The following is a 24,228-nucleotide window of genomic DNA, read 5'->3' as shown; positions in this document are numbered from 1 at the left end:
AAATTAACTCAATTTATTACAAATCAACCAGAGCAGGGTAATGAGAAATACAACCAAATCTCAGAGCACCTTCCCTCCACCCCTCCCTTCTTCCCAGGCACAACTTCACTCCCAGATTCCCTACCACCCCCCCCCCAGTGGCACAGGGAGACGGTGAATGGGGTTTACGGTCAGTTCATCACACATTATTGTGATACTTGCCAAACCAACCAAGAAAGGTAAAACTGGAGCGCAGGGAGCAAATGCTTTTCTTTCACCTTAGGCCAACTGCTCGGATGCTCTCTATGCTGCCCTGCTGCAGAGGGCATCCCTCTTGTACCAGTAAGAGACATAAGAGTGAATTAAAGCCAGAACTCCAAACCAGACCAAAAACCCAGTCGTGATCAAGAAGAAAGTGGAGAATGCATCAAATATAACAGAAAATTATTTTGGACATTCCCAGTTTACATTTGGAAAAAAGAGAAGGAAAACAAAGAGGAGGAATTAGGTATTAAAAGAAGAGCACTGAATGATAAAGCAGTAGCAGTCCCTCTACCACTACAAACCCACACCCCCACACGCACGTACGCACACAGACTTAACACCACCAAACTCCCCTTGACTGTGACGTTCCCCTCAGCTTGCTGGTCTAGAGATACTGAATGCCTGAAGCACACCAAGGATAACTGAAAACATCTGCATGGCTTTAATGGGAATCCTCCAACTGAAACAAAGCGCCTTCTCCCTCTGTCTGCGTTGGCACATCCCCGAGTCACGCTCTCACTCCTCTCCTTCAAAGTCAAGATTCCTAAACGTGAAAAGCGGGAGTGGGGAAAGGCGAAGGGAAGAGAAAAAGAGGGAGAGCATCATCAGTGGAAGACCTGCCAGCTGCTGCTGATTCAGCCCTGTTCGGGGGACCACCCCAGCAGAGAGGAGCTGGTTTGCATGCCACAGACCTCCCTGCCTGTTCCCAGGGACAGGCCATTTGCTCAGCCTTGCCGGCCAAAGCGTGGGAAAAGCGTAGGTGTGCGCCATCGCTTGCAGAGGAGCACGGTCACGTTCACGTGCAATCCTTTACCTTTTTCCTCCCTGGATTCAAAGGGTTTCTGTCTTCAAAGTGAGAGCCTTCCATACGGTCATTTGTGACATTTCATCCAGGATAACAATCTCAGAAGGATCAGTCCTGCAATAAATATTTTACATAGCAATCCGTGATTATGGGAACTGATGCCACCAAGGGCATTAGCATCAGCAAGAGGAACAGCGGAGCCCCGAGAATCAAAGCTCTGCATAAGTGTGGGAGGTTTTGCTGGATGAGGAGTTTTGGGAGGCAAGCCCGGGAGCTGCAGAGCAACAGCTCTGTGCAAAGGCTCTTGCTGGGGCTTAGCCCCGGTCCGGGTTCCTAAGCCACTGCTGGTACAGATCATGCCTGCAACTCCTCATGTGTTAAGTATGAGGATCTCCAGCTACCGTAAAAGCACTGATGAGGCAAGGTTTGGGGGTCAAACGCGAGTGCTGCAGCCACTCTGCTTGCGGTCAGAGCCTTGCAATCACTTCCTGCAGCCCTGCCCCCAAATTTGATTTTCCCACCAAGCTGCCTGCTGGTTTCTGTGGGATGCCCCACAAAGAGGCAAGTGGAGAAAACTCTGCCAAACACCTTCACGCTAATCTTGCCGGGGTTCCTGGCGCTTGGTGGAGCTTCACCTGTCACTGCTTTGCTTTGGGATATCCACGTCACTGGTCTTCCCCACGTTCAGCTGAACTGAACTTGCAGTAGCAGCAGCTTCCATGGCCCTCCTGGACTCCTGATGTAAAAAAGGGACAAATCACGTTCTCTGTCTTTGATCAAAGTGGAGATAAGCTGAATGCCCAGCACAAACTTAGCAGTCTGCCCTCCGCTTCTGCCCCTTGGCAGCTATAGGTATTAGTGCAGCAGGGGAGAAACCGTTCACTCCAAAGATTTCGGGGCAGGGGGACTGTGTGTTCAAAACACGATTATGAGCAACTCTTGCCAGCAGCAGCAGCCGCAGCAGCATCTAATAATAATCATCATAATGATAATGACCTTTGTGAAAAACGACTCGTTTTAAAAATTACACCTGTATTCAAGCGTTCAGCTCACTGCTACTTGAGGAAACAAAGGTTACAAAAGTTACAGGCTATTGGGATCTATTTCGATTGAGTGCTGATCTTCCCCCAACATTTCCAGACAAGCTGTAAGAGAAACAGGCAATCTCACAGACACACGGAGATGTCCAGCCCCGAGGACACAGCAAGCCTTACCTCTTCTTCTTCTCCAGCTTCATTTCTGGCATCGTCCAACTTCTTCTTCCTTTCTGGCATAAGGTCATCCAGAAAGCTGAGCTCTCGCTTTGAGAAGCAAAAATCCATCGCTTTCCAGACAAATACGAGAGCCAAAACCTTCATGAATAAGAGGGAAGATGCGGTGAGCTCAGAGACGATGCCACCTCTCACTCCAACGCTGCAAACACCCCGCTGCCGAGCGGTGGCAGCTCTTACCATCATGGGAAAGATGATGGCGACACGGGACACCTTGATGGTCCAGAGCAGGACGAGGCAGGTCAGCTGGATCGCCGTGAAGAAATGCACCTTTCGCAAGGGCACGTGCCGCAGGTAGATGAAATCCGGCTGGTGCTTCGCTGGCATCCAAAACAGCTTCAAGCGATCAAAGAACTGCGAAATAAAAGGGAAAGGTTGCCACCTTGGGATTGCGGCAAGTTTCTGGCCCTCTCGAGACGTGGAGGCACTTTGCAGCATCTCGCTTGCCGTCAGAAATCCTGGATCCCACCGCATTCCTCCTGGGAGCAGCACCCATTTTCCCTTCGCTCCATCTAGCAACCGGCTTGCCCCTGAGAGCTGCCCACCAAACGGCAACTATTCCATGCCATTCCATTATTAGCATTTCTCGGCCCACTGAATCCCCCCATGAGGATTTCCACCAGTGGTAGAAACTGCCTTCCCTTTGCACCAAATTCCCCCGCTTTTCACGTAACCAAACACTGACCTGCCCTAAACCCTGCAACAGAGAGCGCTGAACTTGCCTGGTCCTCCCAGCCCTATATACCTCCTGTGCCTCCACCAATCTCTTTCTTACGCAAAAGAGTTTCATTGCTTGCTCTGCGAGAAGTTTTTCCCATGCCACTGCTTTTTTCCCTGCTGCTACAGAGACAAAATACCAGGGAGCCGACATGCTGCACGCTGTAAAAGAGTCCGTACCTGAATTCCTCTGAGTGACGACACACCCATGTAGAGAAAGACGCCATAAAGCACAGGCATTGGTATAAACTGGGGGGGGGGGGGGGGAGAAAAAAAAAAGAAAGAATGCAATCGTTTCTTTTTCTGTATTGCATTTTCAGTATTACCACCCTCTTCCACAGGCACTGCCTAAAATTGCTTGAAGCTTTCCAGCTTCCATTCAGGCTTAGAGATGGGTCAGATATTAACCATTTTTTTGCCATTTTGTGCGCACGAGTGAGCTAAGGCTCTGCTTTAGGCTGAACTTGGGAGTTATCTCTCCTCAGAATAATCCTATTTTCCAGAAAGGTTGGAGGAAAATAGGCGATTTCACCCGTGCTACCCTATGCCGCATTCTCTGGCGGTAGAAGAAACACTTCTGCCTATTCTTGGGGCAACAGGCAAAGGCCACAGGCCTCCTTTTAGCCTAGAGACGAGATTACTTTGTGGGAGGAATGTGCAAGGAAGCCCACAGGGATGACCTCAGTGTGTTTAGCTCCTGGGAACGGCTGCTCCGCGGCATTTGGGGAGCAAATTGCAGCCACTAAAGGGCTGCCTGTTTGAAACAGAGCAGATGTGCTCGTCTGAATATGCTCAACTGTAACCCATAAACATGGGTGGGCCTGAAAGACACCCAAAAATTCAAGCAGTTGCGTTGCTTGCTCGCCTCGAGCACACCAAACGGGGGCCTGAAGGGCTGCAAAACCTAACCGAGGCTGGTTCCCACCGTTGGTCAAGCCCCAAGGGTTGGGACCACCTCCTTCTCCTCCGCTCCACAACTAACTACTCAGGCCTGCAGAGAGGGGACTGTTTTTCTGTAACCTCCAACAAGCTCATGGTTGTTGGGTGGTTTGCATTTTCCTCTCACCTTTAACACAGAAGTGAGGAAGACGGAGCAGCCCATAAGCACAAAGATCAGCAAGCCAGTGACTCTCTGCTCTCGTATCCCCAGCAACTTGGGTTGTTCTCCTGGAGCTGAGCAGTCAGACTCTACTTTGAGGCTATTCACGTGGGTGATGGACAGGACGGTCGCAGCCACAAACCAGGGCAGCCCCATCACAGAGCACACCCCGAGCATCACGGCCACCACAAAAAGGTCCAGGTGGTACCCGCATCCTTTCTGCAGGCAGGAAAACAAGAAACAGAGCATCCCATAGCACAAGAGCAAGGATAATGTCGCAAGTCAGACTCAAACCCTGCTCGAGCACAAGTCAACTTCTTCAGAATTCAAAACAAGAAATGGAAACAAGCAAGGGTGTATGCAGGCTTTGCACAAGCACCTGGCATGAAAATCTGGCAGGAGTTCAGACACAATGGATATGCAGAGCTTGTGCATTAAATACTTCTCCAAAAAACAACAAGCCACAACCCAAAAGCACCAAACCATTTTTTCCACTCACAAAGAAAACTGTACCACTTGCAAGGAAGGTGTGACTCTGAGTTATCCCTGGCAGCGCATCAAAACAATTCATTCCCCACACCTGTTGCTGCTGCCATTTTAAAACAAAAACGCAGTTCTCTATTGCTCCAAGATTAATTTGCTCCTCCAAAAGGTTGCTCATCTGAACTGCCCTGTCACTTGCTCCCTGCATCATCGTTAATCCAGGAGAGCATCCTGCCACGCAGCCTGACCTTGTCCCAAACCAATGCCTTCAGAAAGCATCGGGAATAAGAGCTTCCCCCCAGACCTGCAGCCCAGAAGGGGCTGGAGTCATCTCTCGCAGGCCCTTACCTTCAGCTTGTGCTCCTTCCTGTTCACAATAACGGCACTGATCTGCTGGTCCATGAATATCAAGATGGTGCAGAGCAGAGCTGGGACGAGCGCAGCCAACACCGTCCACCAAGGGTTGGGTCCTATGGGGTTGATGAACCACCCGCGGTCGTCTCTGGTAGGCTGCAACAAAGCCCACACATCAGCATTGTCTCCCAGCCCAGGCACTCCACTGGCTTTCATTTTCCCCTCCCTCCTTGCGTCAGAGCACCTCCCAGCCCTGGCTTCATGTCCCCCTCTCCCGGGGGCTTCAGCAGTGCCAGTCTCCTCCTTGCAAGCAGCTCTAGATACTTCCCCTGTAGGTATCTAGTTTTGGGGCCATCTTCTCGTTTCCAGGAGGAAGCAAGGCACTTGGAGGTGGAAGAGGAGATGGTCACACCACCAGCATCTCCTCCAGACTCAGCCCTGCCCTGCCCCGGCATCACCTTGTGGCACCCCCACGTGCCAAAACACCCCGTTACCTTGAACGCATGGGGGACCTGGAGCTTCGGCAATGGGATCCCAACCACAAAGTCAAGGAGCACCATGATGACGATGGTGAGGAAAACAGCAAAGTCGCTCACTGTGGACCGTACCTGGGGCGAGAAACCAGAGGTGAGAGGGGCATGGCAAACAGGGCCCTAAGGTGAGATGCAAGAGTTGCAGACATCCACAACATTAAGGCTGCTTAACCAAATCCCACCACCCCTCTGAGCACATGCAGCCTGATCCCTTGCTTAGATACTGCTGCTGTGTTTGTCCCTGTGAGATCTGGGGTCAGACAATAAAAAAAAGCTTAACTAGGCCAACAAGGGTTGGTTTAAGTCAAAATCTAAAAATAATAATAATAATATTAAAAATAAGAAAACACATGTCTGCCACTACAGCTACACTCACAGCTACAATGGCAACAAGGCACTGAGGCATCCTTTAGTCCTCAAAAAGAAGCTCCTCATTCGAATCTACTTTCCACTCGAGCACATAATGCGCAGAAGGTAGGGGAAAAAAAACAAACCGAAAACCCCAACCCCCAAAACTTTGGGAAACCTGACTTCCTACTACCTGAGGAGAAGAAAAAAAAAAAAAAAAAATCAAACCCCCAAAATCTTCAATCTGGGGCAGGTCACGAGGCAGGTGGGAAACGCTACGATGATTTTGCACTCATGGAAATGAGTGTGGGACATCCAAGCTCTTGGAGAGCTTGGCCTGCAAGGCCAACGTTTCCCAGCTTGACCAAGGCAGGGCAAATACTGCTTAGTGCTCCAGGAAAGCCATTTTGGGAAACGAGTGCGGAGATGGACACTGGCCACCTCCTTCTACTTACTCTGGTTGGAAAGTAGCGGCTGGTTTTAAACTTCTTCAAGAAGCTTGACAGGGCAAAGGTGGCGAAGAAGAGGATGCAGCACCAGAAGAATACATCAGGGGTGTAGGGGCCGTCGCGTCCACAGGCAGGTCCTTGAAACTCCCCACGCAAATACTGACATTCCTGGAGAAACAGAGCGTCAGGACACAAAGGCAGTGCACGTGCGGCAGGGAAACCTCGCATAGCTAGGGGGTTTTGAGGATCTTGGTCCAAGATCCACGACCCTGTAACTGCTCCTGCCAATGGAGATTTATATTTAATGAGCAGCAGCAGCTGAACAAGTGACACATCGAACTACACAGCGGAGAAATGAGATGTGAGGAGACACCATACGCTAGTAACACATTACAAGAAACACTCATCCAGGTGACACTCTTCCATCAGTTGCTTGCATTCATAGCACTGTGTTTCCTTAACTGCATCTGGCTTCAGTCCTCACATCTTCCCGCAAAAAACAACATGCCAGGCTCTCCCAACCCTGTGAAGAAAACCTCATCAGCTTTCCTAACTAAAAAGTAATTCTTTTAAAAATTATTTTTAAACCTGAAAAGGACTAGGATTCACAGGACTAGCATCATTACATTCACTTCACAGTCCTCCTCAAAATGGGAGAACAAAAGATAATTGACATGACAAACGCCACAGTTACAGACGTTCCTTCCTGGGGGTGCAGTTCGCACACCTAGGAGCTCATGCATGCACGAATGGGTGACGCCAGGCAGCAGCCTTCTTACGTGCCTCTGACCTCAGGAAGAAACAGATAACATGAATACTTTTACTCCATTTGTATCCTGAGCACCAGAGATGAAGCCCAAGATTTGCCTAGATGACACAGTCAGTTCCTTTAAGGGATGAAATTGTTCGTTTGAGTTTGGCTTCAAGGACTCCCACAGCTGGCGATTAACTAAGAGGTATGCTACAGCGAGGAGCCCGACACACAGACTGCAGGACAACTCATCACGCCAGGCCTCTGAGCTTGCAGTTCTCCGCAGGGCCCGGTGCTGCCTGAGCAGGTGGATGGACTTCCCAGTTCCAGAAATACAAGCTCGTGAATCAAACCCTCCTCAAGCACGCAGGCAAAACTGGCTGCGCTTTAGCAAAGCAAACCAACAACGAGGCTTCCTTTGTTTGGGTGCCTCCTGTCTGACGATGCTCTGGGCTACTTTCTCTTCCTGGCAGCAACAGGAATAAGTTGCTCTCATACCTACCAGCTTCTGACAGAGAAAGAGGATGATCTCGTTCTTGCCTGCTAGGACCAGGGGTGGCAATAACGCAGTCTGCCGAGACTGGAAGGGGATGCCTTGGAGGCGGAAACACGCGGGTGTTCATTACTCCTGGGCACTCGGAATCACGGGAGGAGATGATGCCGAAGGGCCTGATCCGATTCACAAACTGACGCACCTTAGGACTGAAAACGCTTCTCCTTCCACTAACTTACTTTTCTCTGCAACAACAGCCTCAGGAGAGTAACTTCTCCATAACCCTTTACACTACAGCAACTACAATACTTAATCCTAATGTACCTTACAAGAAAACTACTGCGGTCTTCTCTACTAGAGGGCCAACGCTGCTGCGCCTGTAAGGAGCGCTTTACGTTTTATTAACCTTTTGAAACAACGCACTAGCTTTCCTTGCAATCGCAATACGTGGGCTTCCTGGGACTTTATATATGCACGTTCGTTTTCTCTGGCTAAATCAGATTTGGAACGCAGGGGTGGCCATCTGAAAACACTGCAAAACATTCTTTTTACATACATCAGTTCTCTGGTGAAGGCAACAACTGAGGAGGATCTTCAGCTAATGTAAAACTGCGAAGCTCAGAGGAGTCGTACTCCAGCTAAAGATCTGCGCACTACTAGGCAGGAATGTCAAATTAAGCAATGCCCAACAGATACAAGTCATTGGACCTTTTCTTTTACAAGTAGGAAAGAAAGGGTACACAGAAAGATAGTGGTCTGTAGAAAATGCATGTAAATCATCAAGATTTCCAAGGATTACTCGAATCGCTTCCTGGAGAGGCCAAAACAAGAAAGGAAGGAAGAATATTAACAAGATAGCCACAATCCCACTGCCAAGTACAGTTTTCAGGCTTGGGAAAAAAAAATAACATTACAGTTTGCAGGAGTCATGGAAGAGCAGGTTCCAGATATTTTGCTTTTCCTCCTCCCCTTCTTCCCCCTGCTCCCTCCCATCACCTTAGAGCACGCTGCCCTAACAGATTCACAGAAACTGAAGTGAACGAATATCTTAACCCTGAATTAACATAGAAGCAATACTATGGAGAGTGGAGGTGTGCTTTTAAATTTAACAAGTTCTACATTTAAGAAGCCTCCTCCTTGCCAGCACAACACATGCAAGTATTGACCTGTTTCAAAAATAAACATATTCCCCTTTTTCGGAATATTGACCCAATTCAATTACCAAGGAACTGTAATTCAGCCCCAACAAACTCCTGCTTTATAAACGGGAAACTTTTTCTAGGAATACCTTTTGTTGGGAAGTGGCTTGCTGAAAAAGGACGTGGGCCTGTGGAAAAGTTGTGCGAGCAGAGTTCTGTGTGAAAGAATGTCAGTTTGAGCAACAAGACTAGGCCTTGGCTGAAAATAGCTGGCTTCACTGATATTGGGAGAAAAACAACAGCTGGTCTCGCTGTTATCAGGAGAAAGACAGGGACGGTGTGACCTTGGCATAACTTCACAAGTAACTTTTGAAGAAGTTCTCATGAGAAAGTTACTGAACACGCGTAGCTGCCAACCACAAGTGGGTGTGTTTTAGTAATGAATAAACATTAGCAATGTACCAATCATATTAGGACTAGTAGGCATAATTATCGCAAACTGTATAAATATGAGCTATCCGTGCAAATAAAGTTGAATCACTTCTATCACTCATATTGGGTCGACTTATGTGCATTCCTCCGCCGCTCCAACAAATGGCGCCCGAACGGGGACCGAAGAAAGGGGAATTGGAGCGACGGACACTGAGAAGCACCGGTAGCAGCGACCGGGGGGCAAAATATTAACCGAACGCTGATCGTCTTGTTTGGTGTGTTAACTCTCGTGCCTGGACCGTCCAAAAGGGGTTCACCATCAGTGAGGGCTACTGGAAAAAGGCTGCAAAGACTTTTTAACCGAGGTGCCTTAATCAAGGTAGCACCCAGGAGTATCAAGAAGCCGGCCGGCAATGGATCAAGAGGTAGCCCTAAAATTATTACAGTGCTTTTTAGAAAAGCGGGGAGTAAACTGCATTAAGCAAATTTCGGGGTTAGTCGCGCTGGGTCGCGTTAAGGGATGCTTTAAGAATCCGGATTTATTATTTAAGGAGAGTGAATGGCGTAGATTAGGAGACGTATTATGGGATATGGTAACTGATGATGATAAATCAGCTAAAAAACTAATGAAGCAAGGACAGAAACCTTTCAATTAGTGTGGGTACAGCTTTTGAGCTTAGTACCTGGAATGCTATCGGAACCTCCCTATGGGATGAAATTAGTGACAGGTCTAAAGAAGTTAAAGATCTTGTAACTTTATGGAAATTGATTAAGACAACTCTGTAAGAAATGAAAGCAGATCGTAAAGCGTCTGCGTCTGCTTTTGCTGCTCTCTCTCTCCAACCGCAAGCGAAAGGGAAAAGCGGGGAGAAAAACATAATGCAGCGAGAGAGACTTTTTGGAGCTTGTTCGCCTACTCTCGTGCCCTTGACTTCTGCTCCACTCCCTGGGACTGCCGATATTAATCAGCCATCCGACAGTTCCCAAGCCTCCCTAACCGTACGATTAAAGGAAACCCTACAGAATCAGGGAGTGAGTAAAAATCTGCCTACGAAAAACCAGCCCTCAGATACCACCGTTCAACATGAACAAATTATACCTAGCATACACCCTGATTCAAATAATGCAAACAAGGACTTGGCTACTCTAATAATAGAACAAAAAGAGACAATGTTAGAATTGTTAAAGGAAATGGGGAAAAGAGACGGGGAAACCAACCGCACCCATGACAGACGCGGAGCCGCCTGTAATAGCCGCTGCAGAAGAAAGGCAGAGACATTGGAGGGGTGTAATAACAGATGCCATTATAGAAGGGACTATGCTCTAAGCATTCCCAGTTATTGCATCAAATGGACAGAAAAAATGGGAGGTGTTTGACTGGAAGGTCATTGAGAAATTAAGGAATGCTGTGAGTCAGTACGGAATCAAATCTGCGTTAACTCACCAAATACTGCAATTCATTTTTTCTGCTGATACGCTGATACCTCAAGATATTAAACAGCTAGCACAGTTGATTTTGACACCCGCCCGAATGTTAGTGTTTTTCTGGCAGTGGGAGAAGCTCTGTGATAGGGAACAAGCAACATCACGACAACAAACAGATCCCCTATGGGGAGTAACCATGCAGATGCCAATGGGTGCTGGACCCTTCGCATCAGGGAACGCTCAGTTACAATGTGTCACTGAGGTTCATCATCTATCACAGATCTTGGCGTATCAAGCTTTTCTTACCGTACCAGACAATATGTACAGCCATGCTTTTACCCAGGTGAAACAGGAGAATACAATTTATGACCACCCTGACATGAACGAGGGCATGAAAGAAAACATGTTCAAAATACTCGCTTTTGAAAATGCTACTGAAAAGACACGCAAAGCATTGTGTAATTTGCCGAAAAATGCAGACATCGTTGATATGATAGAATACACGGATCGATCAGTGGACTCACAGAAAGTAGCCTATGCTGCCACAGCTCTCCAAGGAGCTACAAAGAAACACAAGGCCAGTGAGACACCCTTGGTCAAGTGTTCTAACTGTGGCAAACGTGGACACATTAGGAGCAAATGTACAGGTACTGTTAACAGTAAGTGCTGCAACAAGTGTAAGAAAGATAACCATACCACCAAGAATACAGGAAGAAGGGAAACTTTACACCGACTGCGAAGGCCCCTCGCGCGACGACACGAATGCAAGGGGCTTGAGCTGCCAGCCCTCTGGCAGCCTCGCAACCACCAGATCCGCCACCGCAGGAAGCTCCAGAGTGGATGTGGAAACCGCAGTCAACATAAAGGGACCATTGGGGTTTGGACTTAGTGCATTTTTAATGGGGCAATCTTCAACAGCTCTAGAAGGAATTCTGGTGCTCCCAGGGCTTATTGATGCAGATTATTGTGGGACTGTGAAAATTATGATTCATGTTTTAATCCCTCCTGTTTCTATTCCTAAAGGTACCAGAATAGCACAATTAGTTCCATTCAGGTCGTGTGTTCCGAACCCAGGTGAAGTACAACGTGGAGATGGTGGATTCGGCTCCCCAGGGAAACCGCAGGTATACTTTGCCATGGACGCAACAAGAGGTAAACCAGAAAAGGTAGTGCAATTGGAAGGGCCCGATGGAGTTGTTGTCAAGAAACCGATGACAATCAATACAGGTGCTGATGTTATGATTATTTCACAATGCATTTGGCCTCCATCATGGCCATCGATCAATCCAAACTTTGGTATTGCAGGGATAGGGGGCACACAAGCCACCTTAGTAAGTCAGCTACCAATTACATTTGTGTTCCCCGATGGTGAACACATTACGACGTGTCCGTATGTCATGACTACCCCAACTGAATTGTTTGGCCTCGTAGGCCATGATTTATTGAGCCAAATGAAGGCAATGTTAGTGACGCATCCTTTTTAGGAGCGGTCACTGATGGGTAGCCGATTCTGAAAATTAACTGGAAAACAGATGAACCTGTTTGGATTGATCAGTAGCTGCTAAATTCTGAAAGGCTACTAAAAATACAAGGGTTAGTTGAGGACCAGTTGAGAGCGGGACAAGTTGTTCCTTCTACTAGTCCATGGAATACATCAATATTTACCATTCCCAAGAAAAGTGGGAAGCGGAGACTGTTACATGATCTCAGAGCTGTGAATGTGGTGATGCACAGTATGGGAGCCCTGCAGCCAGGTTTGCCATCTCCAGTTATGCTTCCAGAAGAATGGGATTTGTTAATTATAAATCTAAAAGATTGCACCCAGATGGCGCTGAACGGTTCACCTTTTCGGTACCATCGATTAACAAGGCAGAACCCTATAAGAGATACCATTGGGTCGTGTTACCGCAATGAATGCGCAATTCCGCCACGATGCGTCAGGTGTATGTGGCCTGGGCATCAGAGCCTGTAAGAAAGCAGTTACCTCAGTAACTTGCCACAGGATGAGATTTTAACTCAATTGCAGGACATCTTAAGCCATCGCGGAGTAATAATCACTCCTGAAAAGGTGCAAAAGGCAGCACCTTGGAAGTATTTGGGGTGGCACATAAATGCTAGCAATGTTAAACCTCAGAAGGTTCAAATAACATGAGAAATTTCAATGTTACATGATGTCCAGAAGCTTGTGGGAGATATCCAGTGGGTGCGGAATCTTTGCGGTATCACTAATGGCAATATGACCCCTCTGGCAGAACTCTTGGGTATGAGAACACTGTGCAGATGAGAAACGGGAAATGACAGAGTTGACCAATTGGTTGCAGCGCCACGGGAGCCTCCTCCAGGGAATCGTTTTCAACAAAGCACGGCAATCGCATGCGTTCTTGCACCAACCCGCTAGGATGTTAGCAAAGCAATTTGACTTACCACTTGCTGATGCCCAAGGTATCGTTAAAGCATGCCCTGATTGTCAAAAGGAAGGGCTCGGCTTGGGCTGTGGGGTTAACCGACGAGGTCTTTTGCCATTGCAGTTGTGGCAAATGGATTTCACCCATGTCATGTGGTTTGGTGCAAAGCGTTCTGTGCATGTGTGTATTGATACCTATCCTGCTGCCATGTGGGCCACGGCACGAACTGGAGAAAAGGCCTTACATATTGAATGACATCTTCACGCTTCTTTTGCAGTACTGGGTGTGCCTCAAGAAATTAAGATGGACAACGGCCCAGCCTATGGTTCTACACGATTTGCTCGATTTTGTAATTTGTGGGGAATTCACCACGGTACCGGTATTCCACATCTTCCCACAGGACAGGCTATTGTCGAATGGGCCAACCAAACCCTAAAAGAACATGCTGCAAAAACAAAAGGGGGGAACCCAGGGCTTACTCCCAGAGGAACGATTGGCCAAAGCCTTATTTGTGCTAAATTATCTTAGATTGACAGGTGATCACAAAGACCCACCAATGGTAGTGCATCATGTTCTTTTACAGGCAGAAAGGACGCAACAAAGTACAGGAATCATGGTAATGTATAAGGACCCAGAATCCAGGAAATGGTGCAGATCAGCAGAAGTAAAACTTACTGGGAGATCCTGGCTAAGTGGGACAAGCCATGGCTTCGCACTGATGCTGGACCCGGAATTGTTCCAATGGCGACTGGCACGGCACCGGCGGGTGCTGGAGCCACTGATCTGACAGATTCTAACTAATAGAGTATTACTAGTGGACACGGAGTCCTTCAGAGAGGTTTTCAGAACAGCGTGCCTTATTGTATATAGAACCTGCTTTAGGTAAAAAGTGTGTAAAGCATAATTTGATTAAACATAGTGTGATTACGGGAAGACAGTGTGGGGTAAAAGTTAGTTAAAGCCAAAATTAGGGGTAAGGTCTATTTCCATTAATAACCTGGGAACGAGGTTGATTGTGTTTCCACAGATACAGGCCCACGATGGACTCCTGTTCGATTTGCATGACCATCATCATCTGGAGCATCATAGATGATGTGGCAATATGAATACTACCTCAGCCAAAAACTAATGTATAGGTCACCTTGGCTAACATAACAGGTCAAGATTCTCTGTGCATCGCAACTGTATCGTAAAGCCCATGAACCAATAGACAAGATGGCTATGACTCGTGCAGCGCGCCTGGCCAGCGAGCGCATGCGTCATAGATTGCAACCGAGGCGGACTTTTGGCACCCGCTGGCCACGTGTGCTAAAACCCGTTCCTCTGCAAATGTATAAATACTGGGATTTTCCGAAGAGCATCGGGCTGGTGTACAGTGAGGCCATCATTGCCTCTGTGGGGACGCCCACGGAAAGCTGGCACCTACCGATTGCTGGGCTGAGTTCGTGGAGCAAGATGGCACAAGAATGTATAGATGGTTCATTTTCCTCATGGTCTGGGTCATTAGGGGTAACGGGTTGGCTCAAAGAATTATGGGCATTATTGTAGTTACTGTGATTTTAGCTATTGTAATAGTTTTACCTTGTTAAGGAAAATGGCATCCCAAGTTATTAAGCAAGCCTGGATTGCTCAAAAACAAAAAGAGGGAGAAAGATTTAAACGGAGACCTACAGTGGATTCAACCTTGTTGTGGTATTACAAATACAGACTTACAGCCGCTGCTGGATTTATTGTGGGGCAGCGGTACCTTAACTTCTACAAGACAACTAAGTGCACCGGGATGGCAAGCCTTGGCAGCAATTGGACAAAAAAAAAAAACCAAAAACAAAAAACAAAAAAACACAACAAAAAAAACCCCATCACATCATCCATGTCTGGCAGATACGTTCCTGATTTACCCATAAATTTGAAACCTTATGCTGAGATTGATATGGAACACACTGACTGTAGTAAGCAGCATGACAGTGACACCGGTGATTGATCCACATCGGTTAACACCATGGGACAGTAAGAATGTTTGGGTGTCACTAGCTAAAGCTATTAATCAAACCTCTTTTTGTGTGCTTATGTATTTTATTAGGTATAATGTTGTTTTTACTGTGTTTAATTAATTGTGTTCACAGATCTTTGCAAAGGGCAATACAGCAGGTGTTAAAATTTTACCTCAATCTATATACAAACAAATAGATTGGCTGAAGAAACATACACAAAGATCCAGCAAGAAACTAGTTGGTTTGATGGAGTGTTACAATCAATATTCGGCGGGATAACACTATGGGTAATGTCATTGATTAAGGAAGCCTTATGATGGTTGGGTATATTGATATTAATCTGTGTAATAGTTAGAATTCCGTATGGGTGCATGATAAAAGGAGTCTCAAAGCTGACACACCAAGCTCTACTCGCACAAAAAGAAAAAGGGGGAATTGTTGGGAATTGGCTTCATGAAAAAGGACATGGGTCTATAGAAAAGCTGTGCGAGCAGAGTTCTGTGTGAAAGAATGTCAGTTTGAGCAGCAAGACTAGGCCTTGGCCGAAAATAGCTGGCTTTGCTGATATCAGGAGAAAAACAGGGACAGTGTGACCTTGGCATAACTTCATAAGTAACTTTTGAAGAAGTTCCCATGAGAAAGCTACGGAACATGCATAGCTGCAAATCACAAGTGGGTGTGTTTTAGTAATGAATAAACATTAGCAATTTGCCATTGTTGTCCAGGCCCATTGCCTTTTCCAGTCTGGCCCATTTCCAGCTTGGGGGTGCTCTTAGGATTAGTCTGGAGGCAAAGATCACACTGTTGTGCGATCACACTGCCTCACCGTGGCGTATAAATTCCTAGCCACAATTTCTCCTATCAGATGATTATACAGGGCTTCTGTTCCCCAATGTCTTTTCCTATGTTCCTCCCCTATCAAATGCCATAATAAGCAAGAGGGAACGATTAGCTTTTCCTGTGGGGTATGAGCCCACCCCTCTTCATTATATGACCCTTCTAAACCTGTAATGAGCTTTTGATCTTCCTTAGTGTATTCTGGCTTACCTTCTAGGGAAATCCACCTATCAGGAATTAAGGCCCCTTCTGTTTTTACCTGTGTTTTGGCCACTTGTTTTGCCTCTCTGTCCGCCAGCTCGTTCCCTTTTTCCAAATCTGAGCTCGCTTTCTGGTGTGCCTTAATATGCATAATTGCTACTTTCTTAGGGAGCTGGACAGCTTCCAGTAACTTCAGAATTTCTTCTGCGTGTTTGATATTTTTCCCTTGAGAACTCACTAGTCCTCTCTCCTTCCAAATTGCTCCACGTGCGTGTACAACTCCAAAGGCATATTTTGAGTCTGTATAAATGTTCACAACTTTGCCCTGGGCCAATTCCAGGGCGCGGGTTAGAGCAATTATTTCTGCCTTCTGCGCGGAGGTGTTCCTGGGCAAAGCCCCCGATTCTATTACCTCTTGGCTGGCAGTGACGGCGTATCCCGCGTGTCGATTACTGTTTAGGACGTAACTGCTTCCGTCCGTGAAGCGAGTTTCCCCGTTTTCCATGGGGCCGTCTTTCACGTCTGGGCAACTGGCGTACGTTGCTTCGATGGTTTCCAAACGGTCACGATGTACCGGTTCTCCTGTGTTCCTGCTGAGAAAAGAAGCTGGGTTGACAATGTTAGCGACTACAATCTCCACGTCATCCCGCGCTACCAATATAGCTTGATATCTCAGGAATCTTTGTGGAGAGAGCCAGTGTCCGCCTTTTGCTGATACTGCGTGAGACACCAGAACAGTCATCTTCTGGCCCAGAGTAAACTTTCGGGCTTCCTGTGTATTTAGTATCACAGCCGCAACCGCCCACAGGCATCCAGGCCAACCTTTTGCAGTCGTGTCTAACTGCTTAGAGAGGTAGGCAACTGCCCATCGATACGGGCCCAGGTTTTGTGCTAATATTCCCAGAGCAATGCCCTGCTTCTCATGGGAGTAAAGAAGAAACAGCTTACTCGCATCTGGGAGTCCTAAGGCCAGGGCCGACATCAAAGCCTTTTTCGGTAGCTCAAAGGCTCGTTCGGTCTCCTTATTCCACTCAAGGTGTTTCTGCTTAGTGGCTGTCAACGCATACAGTGGTTTAACAAGCAATCCGTAATTATAGATCCACAATCGGCACCACCCTGTCATTCCCAGAAAAGTCCATAACTCTTCTACTGTCTGAGGTCTCCCAGTTTGACATATTGCCTCTTTACAGGCCTGTCCCAAAGGTCTTTGTCCCGCACTAATTTCATAGCCCAAATAATTCACTTTGCCTTGCATTACCTGTGCCTTTTTCTTGGATACCCGGTACCCCTGAAGTCCCAGGAAATTCAACAGACTCGCCGCCCACGTCGTACAATCTTTCTCTGTTTTGGTGGCGATCGGGATATCATCCACATACTGCAACAGCTTCCCCTCCTCAGACGGGGTTTCCCAGGATTCCAAGTCTTTCGCAAACCGATTGCCAAAAACGGTAGGCCTATTCTTAAATCCTTGTGGCAAGGCCGTCCAAGTGAGCTGGGTCTTTCGACCGCTCTTGGGCTTTTCCCATTCAAATGTGAGTAAGTTTTGCCTGGCTTCATGGAGAGGGAGGCAAACGAAAGCATCCTTCAAATCTAAAACACTAAACCAAGTCAATTCAGGTGTTAGTACGGTTAACAGGGTCTATGGGTTCGCCGCTACCGGGTAAAGATCTTCAGTTATCTTATTCACCGCCCATAAGTCTTGGACCACCCAATATGACCCATCGGGCTTCCGAACAGGTAATATAGGGGGATTGAATTCAGACTCACACTCTTTTAATAGTCCCAACTGCAAAAATTTTTCTATCACCGGCCGGATTCCTTCTCTGTCTTTCTTCTTTAGGGGATATTGTTTAATTCTTACCAGCTTTTGGCCTTCCTTGATCCTAACTTCAACAGGTGGAGCACTTTTCGCTCTTCCAGGTGCATCGGGAGCCCATACCCCCGGGTACACTTGCTTTAAGATGTCCTCATTAATGATTCCTTCTAGGGGGAGACTGGTTAAGGTTAGGCTCAATATTTGAATATTTTGCTGATCTTTTACCTCCAGAGTAATTTCTCCCTTCTTGAATACAATTTTTGCTCCCAATGGTTCCAACAAGTCCCTTCCCAAAAGGGCCTTTGGGGAGTTCGGCATATATAAAAATTTATGAATGCCCCACTGTTTTCCTAATTTATATTCTAAAGGTTTACAAAACTATGCCTTTTCACTTTGGCCAGTCGCTCCTTTCACCGTGACATAATCATTCCCCGGGGCATCAAAGCCTGATTCAAAACCGAGTATGTTGCTCCTGTATCTACCAAAAATTCTACCTCTTGTTCTGTTTTCCCTAGCTTAATTATAACCAGTGGATCCGCTAGGGTAGATTCCCCAGGTTCTCGTCAGTCTCCCTTCACAGAGGCTACTGTTCTTCCTGTTTGAGCCCTCTGATGCTCCTTGTTCCCTGGGCATTCCCTCTACCAATGACTGAATTTCTTACACAAAGCGCATTGATCCTTGCCCAGTCGGGGCAAGTCTCGTCTAGGCCCTCTTCCCCTTTCTTCCCGAATAACAGCCATTAATTTCCTTTGTCCTTGCCTATATCCTTCTTCTCTGTTACTAAACACCCTCCGTGCTTTTGTGGTACAGAACAGAGATGTAGCAAGAAAGGAAAAAAAAGAAGGGAGGGAGAACAAAGGGAGAGAGACACAAAGACTGAAAGAAGGACAAAGGGATGGCAGAAGAAAAAAATAGTGATAGGCTACAGGACAGAGATGGAGGAGTTCCAAAAAGACACAGGGAGCATGACAGAACGAGAGTGAGAAACAAGGGACAGAGCAGGACAGCACTGGAGGAAAAAACAACTGTCATTGATAGGCTGTGAGAGAGACATGGAGGAAGAGAGAAAAGAGAAGGGACAGCTAGCTGGAGAGGGGGATACAGTTAGAAAGGATGGAAGAGGGAAGGGAACAGAGAGAAATACAGAAAAGATGGCAAGAGGAAGCAAGGCAGAGGGACAGCAATAGAAGAAACAAGGGACAGGGATCTGGACAGATGAAGAAAAAAGCAGGAGAAACATACAACATGATACGATGGGACAGAAAGTAACACAGAGCGTCAGATGATAATAATGACAAGAGATAGAGAGAGACTATGAAAAGCACAGGAGGTTGGAGAGAGAGAGAAGACATGAATGAAAAGAGTAGAGAGCACCACAAAGGGTCAGGGAAAGAGAAGGACAACAGAATAAAAAAACCCCTCACATATTACACACATGTTATCCACTCATCAAGCCCATTTCAGAGTTACACAGTACCTCAGCCCCTTTAAGAAAAGTAACACATGCGCCCGAGCCCATTTCGGCGCCGCACCACGCCCGAGCCCATTTCACGGTTCTCTACCTACAGCTCCAATTTCAAAGTTCTGCAATCACTAGAGGAAGGAATGCACCCCCTTTCCATTAACCCAGCAGCAGCTACATTTACCTCAAGGTATCTACAACTCGCCCTTGGATGCCTAATTCCAACAGACACTTTCACTTACTTCAACAGCTAAGTTTACCTATGGGCACTAAACGCCCATGCTTCCCTCTACGCTTCCCTTTGTGATTGCCATTAGTACTGTAATTCCCACAAGGACACATAATTACCTGTCTTTTTTACATTTTATTTTTAGTGCTTCATTTGGTCCATTACTCATTCCACATAGATTCAGCTATGTCAGTATTTCAATCCAATTCTACAATGTACTTTTTCTACAATATATAGAAAAGACTTATGGCCTCACTCGTCAAATATTTGACACTATTAGATTTAGTCCTCTTTTAATCACTATTTTTACAAATACATGTAAACTCCAAAAATTTAGCATTACCTGAAGAAGAAATGCCACTATTTAGTACCTGCAATGCTCTACGGAGTGGTCTTTTCCACATTCCTCGCTCCCATTACATACATCGCTGCACATCCAGAAGTTTTACTCCCTGAGGTGACATTACCGCCATGATCCCTGTTCCCGGGCACCAAACGAGTGACCTCCAATCATCTTGACAGACCGTCCACTTCCACACCTCGACACAAAACCAGAAATTGAAAAATATCATTACATCACAAGCTACAAAGAGCAACCAAATATTTTACAAACCCACCACAGACAAATACAGTTACACTCACGCACTTCACAACCCTGGCCTACTCCATGCTGGCCATCTAGTCCAACTCCCCCCACAAAATCCTCAACTGTCTTCCAAAGACCATCCACCGAACAACATATCTCTCTGTGCTGACTGGCAATTACCAGGTTCCAGGGGAGCGCTCCACAGGAACACCGTTCCCGGGAGCCTTGGAAAAAAAAAAAAACCCAAACAAAAAAAATCGCCCTGCCTTTGAAAACCCAGGCCCGAGGCAGACCCCAGTCCAAACATTGGCGATCAACATTGCCTCATGGAGCAGCTGGGACCAGGGAAAAGAAAAAATAAATGGGGCAGGGGAGGACACACCAAAAACCAACCCATATCCCAGCTGGGGTTTTTTATTCTAAGTTTGGGGTTTTTTTCCTAATTCCCTGAAAAACATCTCAACTCTACATCCAACCTGAAAGGAAAAAAAAACCAAAAAGGCTTAACCACAGAACCCTACAAGGTTAGAGACATTCACAACACACCACTCGTTCAGATCACATGAACGCCAGCCCTCACTCTCAACTCATCCATCATACCGTCCACAGGCCTCAAGAGGCCGTCACCCCGTCTGCAGCAGCAGGGGCCTCAAAAAAGCACCCTACCTGCAAAAACCCAGGCCCCAGCCCAACCTCCTTCCAACCAACCTCCCCACAAACTGCCCTTCCGTTACACCAACATTTCAACACGCACCATCATCTCCACCATCCGTGCATTTTCAACCCGATAATTAGCTTTCACAGTGCCACGTGTCACAGTCCAACCTCCGTAGCGCCATGTCACCTAAACGCAAGGTTCTTTCAAGCACCTCTCGTGCCCTGTCATCACCTGCAAAAACAACACACAAAGCTTGTCAACAGACACTTCATCCTCGAGAGAGAAGTCCTCCACCACTCCCCTACCCTGCTTCCCACCTATTCCAAAAATAACACATCCTCACAGCCAGTGTCCTCCATGACACTTGAAAAAACCAGAGCATCACAAACACAGAGCTGTCCCAAAGTTACCGATCGCTCCAAGACCCATCACGCTGCTACTTAGACCTCAAGGCCTTGACCATTTCTAGAGACTTGCCACGAAGCATCTGCATAAACAAGATGAACACCATTGCCCAGTTCCTGCCTTACTCAATGCTAGTTCACAGTCCAATTGCGATCCCCTCAACTCTGCATGCAAAGAGCCCGAAGTCATTAAACCTTCTACGCTGCCTCTACAATGCCATACAAGACACACACAAACATAGAGCCATGTAATTCACATGCAAATGTAATGCCATACAAGGCAGTACTCTTACCTCAGTCAAGGCAAAACAACTCAGAGCCTTGCCATACCAGACAAAACAGAACAGGGCCAATGCAAGAGACTCTCACGTGACAGTCAATACAAGTACAGACCAAAACAATACAAAACCAATACAGAACCATAGAAGGCAAGGCAGTCTCAGGTGGCAATCCATACAAGTACAGAGCACTGCAATACAAAACACAATGCAGGGCCAGGCAATGCGAGACAGTCTCACATGACAGTCGATACAAATACACAACAAAACACCACAGGGCAAAGGCAAATACAGACCAATACAATGCAAGAAAACTGCAAACACAGCAAAGCAAAGCAGTCTCATAGAGCCACCGGATGCATCTTCCTTCAGAGTCCACTCACGGACTCAACTCCTTACAGTGCTCTGCTGCCTTCCCCCATCGCTCTGTGGGACACATCCTGTCCCTCCACATCTGAAAAAAAACACCAAACAAACATATTGAATGAGTCACCTGGATGCAGAGCAAGAGCTTCACAACTCCAGAGGTCTTGATTCCATCTACAAAGACCATCTGGAATGCAGCTACAGCCTGTCATTTTAAAAACAACAACAAAAAAAAAACAACACACAACCAAAAAACAAACAAAAAAACAACAAAAAAACCCAACACACCCCCCCCCCTGCCCACTGTAGGGTTCAATTATATGGAACTTAGTTACTGGCCCTGAAAGTAGCTCATGGTCGCAAGAGAGTTCCAGACACCTTTGAAGGCTCTGAACAGAACAAACAAGAAGATAGAAGAAGAAAGATCCCAATTAGAAAAACACAGGTGCACATTCCACGATAAAGGGAACTTGGCACAACCGACCTCAATTCAGGGGCTTATCTCGACCAGTTGGACTAAGACAAGTTTTGCATGCTCTAACATAGCCAATTATATCCTGTGTGTATGCACGTGTACAGAGCGAGTATAACTAACTGTATCTTATGTTTCTACGCGTGGACAGTATCGATGTAACCAATCACCGCTTACGCTTGTGCGCGTGGACACCACATGCTTGCGTGCAGCAGCCAATCAAAGCTTCTAAACAACTTAGAGAATTGTGTAAGAATGATCAGCTAAGCTCAATAAAGGGGCGACTTTGATCATCATACTGGTGTTCTATCATCCGGACCCCGCACGGAGTAACCCTAAACCCTACACCCCACCAACCAAAAAAACCCAGGGCCAAACTTGGAGCCCATCACGTGCAAGTCTTAACACCTTAGAGACTCAAATCCGCTTCACTGCCCCTCAACAACCCCTGCCACACGGCTCCAATTGTCTCCGTGAAACACTGTCAGCACGGCTGTCCGCGCAGGCCGCTGATGGCTACTCGAGCCGAGATGACTGTACAACCCTCGCCTAAACGGTCTAGGCACATCAACGTTTCACCCGTAGACTCTTATCGCTGTTCCACCTACCCCTGACTCCACACCCTCCCAGGCAGAGCAGCTCCAAGCCAAGCACACCGTGTGCAGAACGTCACCACGTGGAACGCCACCAACGAGGTGATTCAACGAGAGAGAAAACTCTCAGCAAGAAGAATGACCCCCGGACGGGAGGCGCCGTCGGGCAAGATGACCTACGGGGCCGCAACCACGAGGCCAGGAGGCTCCACAGCAGACCCAGAGGAGTCAAACGGAGCGGCCCGTTACAAGACAGCACTGTCAAAACCCAGACGACAGATGCGCCAGAAGCCTGGCGTCGAGACCTAAGGATGTCAGGATGCGGGGAAGAAGTCCCACTCCGAGAAAACGGACGGCTAGAGAGCAGAGCTGCCGATGCAGGCTGAAAAAATGCTGCCATAGAGCACTGACCGGAACCCGCCAAGACCGATCCATGCTTTAGAGCTCCGAGCGCAAGAAAAGAAGCACCCGATTGGCACCGGGCCAATGAGTAAGAGCATTCAAAACCCTAGGGACAGCACCCGAAGCGCATGCCTCGCTCCTCTGGCGCAAAGCGCGACAAGGACATCGAGACCCGAGGAAGGTCTAAGCGCACAAGACAGACTACACAAACTACACGCCACCGCGGACATGGGCTGGAACTGCCCTGCCCAGCACACACGGGTCTCGTGCTGAAAAGCAACCCGCTCCCTTCTCCTGCGCAAAGGCGACTGCTTTGGGACAGCCCTCTCTCCTGCGCTAACTTTAAAACTCCTCCCTGCTATTCCCAGCTTTGTCCCTTCCTCTCAACCTGGTCCCTCAACTTAGCTTTCAGAGGGCTGAGGGTCCAAATCCATCCTCCACAAAACCACACGGGCTAACTGGGATGTTCCTCAAGGGGAACATTGCTCTTCAACATCTGCAATGAAAAAAAACAAACACAAACAAATCAGAAAAGGGAGTAAGCATCCCGCTGGCCAACGCCAACTACTTCCCCAACTCCCCCCTCCTCACAAGTGCCACCGTGTTCACTTCCCCGCTCATTCCAGACTCAGACCCTGCAGCCATCATCACTCGTGGTATCTAAGGTACCGAGAGAAACCACGTTAGCGTGGCACTCGTGAGAAGCCATGGGCCCCACGCTCCTCCTCGCTAATCCACAGCTCACCTGAAACGCTCATCCAATTCAAAGATAGCCCACACAGCACCTCCACAACAGAAGGTAAAGGCTGAACCGAGCAGCCCCATAATACTTTGCTATTCAACACCGACCCGGCCGACGACCGCCTCACCTTCTCGGACCGCTCACCGGCATGCAGCTTTTCGGGAGACCTTATAGCAGACTTCACGGTACGTAAAGGGTGCCTATAAGAAACCTGCAGAGGGACTTTTTACAAGGGAGTACAGCC

This window comes from Accipiter gentilis, chromosome 35 (genome assembly GCF_929443795.1).
Source record: "Accipiter gentilis chromosome 35, bAccGen1.1, whole genome shotgun sequence".
In the NCBI taxonomy this organism is placed as follows: domain Eukaryota; kingdom Metazoa; phylum Chordata; class Aves; order Accipitriformes; family Accipitridae; genus Astur; species Astur gentilis.
This window is presented reverse-complemented; position numbering follows the sequence as displayed.